The 4,625-nt window shown below is 37.9% G+C and overlaps 1 non-coding gene across 1 annotated transcript; it reads right to left on the bottom strand.

Annotated features, from left to right (window-relative positions):
- Positions 1–4,042: 4,042 nt before the first annotated feature.
- On the bottom strand, positions 4,043–4,149 carry LOC118677833. The gene has a single exon (XR_004974559.1). It is a non-coding gene; the product is annotated as a U6 spliceosomal RNA (small nuclear RNA).
- Between the last annotated feature and the right edge of the window lie 476 nt (positions 4,150–4,625).

Below are 4,625 nucleotides of genomic sequence, written 5' to 3'. Positions count from 1 at the left end.
GCACATCACCTACTGGGGATATGCCCGCAACCCAGGTACATGCCCTTGACCGGAATCGAACCTGGGACCTTTCAGTCCGCAGGCTGACGCTCTATCCACTGAGCCAAACCGGTTTCGGCTGTAATTCTCTTTCATTGTGTTGTCTTTACCTGGTTTTGGTATTAGGGTGATGCTGGCTTCATAGAATGAGCTTGGAAGTGTTCCTTCCTCTTGAATTTTTTGTAGTAGTCTGAGGAGGATAGGTTTCAGTTCTTCCTTGAATGTTTGGTAAAACTCCCCTGTGAAGCCGTCTGGTCCTGGGCTTTTGTTTGATGGAAGCTTTTTGATGACTGCTTCAATTTCTTCCATACTTATTGGCCTGTTGAGATTTTTAGATTCTTCCTGATTGAGTTTTGGAATGTTGTATTTTTCTAGGAATTTGTCCATTTCCTCCAGGTTGTCTAGTTTGTTGGAGTAGAGCTGTCCATAGTATTTTTTAACAATCAATTGTATTTCTGTGGGGTCTGTTGTTATTTCGCCTCTATCGTTTCTGCTTTTGTTTATTTGGGTCCTCTTTGCTTCTTGGTGAGTCTGGCTAGAGGTTTGTCAATCTTGTTTATCCTTTCAAAGAACCAGCTCTTGGTTTCATTGATTTTCTGTATTGTTTTTTTGGTCTCTATGTCATTTATTTCTGCTCTAATCTTTATTATCTCCTTCCTTCTGCTCACTCTGGGGTTTTCTTGTTGCTGTCTTCCTAATTCTTTGAGTTGTAGAGTTAGATAATTTACTACCATTTTTTCTTGTTTTTTGAGATAGGCCTGTAGAGCTATAAACTTCCCTCTCAGGACTGCTTTCATTGTGTCCCATAGGTTTTGGATTGTTGTGTTGTCATTGTCATTAGTTTCCAGGATGTTTTTAATTTCTTCTTTGATCTCATTGGTAACCCAATCAATATTTAATAGCATGCTATTCAGCTTCCAGGTGATTGAGTATTTTGGGTTGTTTTTATTGTAGTTTATTTCTAATATTATGCCATCGTGGTCTGCGAAGATGCTTTTTATGATTTCATTCTTCTTGAATTTGGGGATACTTTGCTTGTGACCCAATATATGGTCTATTTTTGAATATGTCTTATGAGCATTTGAGTAGAATGTATATTCCCTGGCTTTGGGGTGAAGTGTTCTGAAGATGTCTATTAAGTCCATCTGATCTAGTGAGTCATTTTGGATTGCTGTATCTTTGCTGATTGTCTAGAGGGCTTATCCAGTGCTGTCAGTGGTGTATTAAAGTCCCCTACTATGATTGTATTGTTGTCGATCTCTCATTTGATATCTTTCAGGTGTTTTTTTATGAATTTGGGTGCTCCTGCATTGGGTGCATATATGTTTAACAGGGTTATATCTTCTTGTTGTATTGATCCCTTTAGTATTATGAAGTGGCCTTCCTTATCTCTTGTTATGGCCTTCACTTTGAGGTCTATATTGTCCGATATAAGTATTGCTATCCCAGCTTTCTTTTCCTTTCCATTTGCCTGAAAGATATTTTTCCATCCTTTCACTTTCAGTCTGTGTGAGTCCCTTCTAATGAGGTGGGTTTCTTGTAGACAGTAGATGTATGGGTCATGTTTTTTTATCCATTCAGCCACTCGATGTCTTTTGTTTGGAGCATTTAGTCCATTTACGTTTAAAGTTATTATTGAAAGGTACTTGTTTGTAGCCATTTCTTTTTTTGTGTGGCTGTTTTCTTTTGAGCTTTTTATTTCTTCTTTTTATACCAGACCCTTTAGCATTCCTTGCATTGCTGGCTTGGTGGTGATAAACCCCCTTAGCCTTTTTTTGTCTGTGAAACTTCTTATTTCCCCTTCAAGTTTGAATGATAGCCTTGCTGGATAGAGTATTCTTGGATTCAGTCCTTTGCTTTGCATTACTTTGTAAATTTCTGTTCATTCTTTTCTGGCCTGATGTGTTTCTGTTGAGAAATCATTTGATAATCTAATGGGAGATCCCTTGTATGTAACTTTCCGTCTCTCTCTTGCAGCCTGTAAGATTCTCTCTTTGTCCTGAACATTTGCCATGGTAATTATGATGTGTCTTGGTGTGGGTCTTTTCGGGTTCACCTTGTTTGGGACTCTCTGGGCTTGTGTGACTTTTTTCTTCCCCACCTCAGGGAAGTTATCTGATATTATTTCTTTGAATAGGTTTTCTAATCATTGTTCATCTTTCTGTTGTTCTGGTACCCCTATTATTCGTATGTTGTTTCGTTTCATGTTGTCCCAAAGCTCCCTTAGGCTCTCCTCCTGTCTTTTCATTTTTTTCTCCAATTGCAGTACATTTTGGGTGTGTTTTGCTTCCTTGTCTTCTAATTCACTAATTCGGTCCTCCGCTTCTCCTAGTCTACTGTTGATACTTTCTATGGTGTTTTTTATTGCAGCTATATCACTATTCATTTCTTCTTGGTTCTTACTTAAGTTGTTGATTTTTTCATCTGTTTCTTCTAGCTTCTTCCATATGTTATTGATTTTTTCATCTGTTTCTTCTTGCTTCTTGCAGAGGTTGTTGATTTTTTCCTCCATCCGGTTTATGCACTCTAGGACCCTTATTCTGAATTATTTTTTTGTCATGTTGCATGCCTCTGTATTACTTAGCTGTTTTTCTGGAGAGTCCTCCTTCTTTTTCCTTTGGGGGTTTCTTTGTCTACCCATGTTTGATCTCACTGACATATCTAGACGTTGAGTCGTTCAGTGGCTGCTCCCTGGGTGGCAGTGACTCCTTTGTCTGTGGTTGCTCTTCGGGTGGTTGCGGTAGCAGCTGCTCTTCAGTTGGCAGCAGCTCCTCTGGTGGGTGCTGTTCACAGCTGTGGTGGCTCTTCTGGCTGGTGGGGGGAAGTTTCACGTACAGCTGCTGTTCCTCAGCAGAGGGTGTGGTGCTCAGGAGGCTGCTGTTGCTTGGATCTGCTGCGTTGATTTAAAGGCATAAAATACAACACAACAAGGCACCACGTACCAGGCACTAAACACAAATATATTCACGATATTAATAACCCCAAATAAAGGTGACCGCCCGAATTAAGAGAATTAGGGGATAAGGAAGAAGGAAGATAAAAGAGAAAAAAGAAAAGAAAAGTAGGGACCAAAAAAAGGAGTGCAAAAATGAAATTGGGAAAAAGGAGGGGGGAAAATAAAAGTGAGACAAGAAAAGAATAAAAAGAGCGAAAAGAGAGAATGAAGTGGAAGAGGGGAAGAGACTTTTTATATGAGGAGAATACTCCTATAGAACCGCCACTAATCCCAACAAATTCCAGCAACAGCTCCCTGGAGATGGATGCAAACTAGAAACAACCAATAATATAACGATGAAAATAGAATGGAGAACACTAATCCCAAAATAAAATAAAGAGAAAATAAAATGGCACTTTAAAAAATGGTAAAATGGTCGCAGCAATAATACTGGTTAAAAAATAAGAAGGTAGTAATTAAAAGGGTAAAATCAGGTGATGGAAAAAGAAGAAGAAAGAAAGAAAAAGAAAGAAAAAAGAAAAAAAAGTAGAAAAAAAAGGGGAAAAAATTGGTTTCTTAGTTAAAAGGTGAAAAAAGAAAAAAAAATTGCAGTAGTGAAGGTCCTTCGGTTCTTCTATTCTTCAGTCTGGCTCGCCTTTAGTCCTGCCAGGTATTCAGGAGAGTGTTGAGTTTCCCTGCGATACACTGTTCCTCTGTGTTGTAAACCATAGTCCTTATTTTAAAGCAGGCTGTATTTGTTTCCCAGACTGCCTTATTTTGTGTTTAGCAAAGAGTCAGTTTGTGGCTCAGCCTCTGGGTGGCAGTGTTCTGGGGTTGGCCTCTGAGGCTATACGGCATCTCTATCGCACTTAAAAGTGATTTGGAGAGGTCAACTATCCAGAGCTGGTTCCTTAATAGTTACCCGCTCTGTGTTGTTGCTGGGGTTGCAAAGAGTTCCACATTTTTTAAAAGGCATTTTTACTATCTAAATCCACATGAAAATATCTAATTAAACATTCTCTATATAAAATTCACAAAGGAGTTTCCACAAACATTGCCTTTTTTTTTTTTAATATGGAACACTTCATGAATTTGTGCATCATCTTTGCACAAGGGCCATGCTAATCTTCTCTGTATTGTTCCAATTTTAGTATAGGTGCTGCCAAAGCAAGCACAGACACTGTCTTTTTTTTTTTTAATCCTTACCACTATGAGTTACTCAGAACTCCTCCCACTCTCATATTAGAGGATTTGTATAGTTGATGATAAGTAGGTCCTGTTTCTCTTGGCATGTGTGTTTATGTGTTTGCATGTATAAGAAAATTCAAGTATTCTTGAATATATAGTAGAAACATTCATAAATAAGAATAAAAGAAAATGATCTGGTTGTTATGTATAAGCCAGATATTAGAAGCATATAGAATGGTGGTGGAGTCTTCCCACTATTCACCATAAATTCTGATAGTTTTCAGGTTTTTTTTAACTTAAGTTTATTTAACAACGAGACACTTGACTTTAAGGGAAAACTAGGATTTTTATTTTTTATTTTTTTAGTAATTTGTTCCTACTTAAAGACAAATTGCCCTACATGTAACAGCTACATACAAAAAAGTTATAAAATTGTCCTTGGTCTTACAATGATAAGTGAAAA

The sequence above is a fragment of the Myotis myotis genome, unplaced genomic scaffold (genome assembly GCF_014108235.1).
Source record: "Myotis myotis isolate mMyoMyo1 unplaced genomic scaffold, mMyoMyo1.p scaffold_m19_p_2, whole genome shotgun sequence".
NCBI classification, from domain to species: domain Eukaryota; kingdom Metazoa; phylum Chordata; class Mammalia; order Chiroptera; family Vespertilionidae; genus Myotis; species Myotis myotis.
This window is presented reverse-complemented; position numbering and strand designations above follow the sequence as displayed.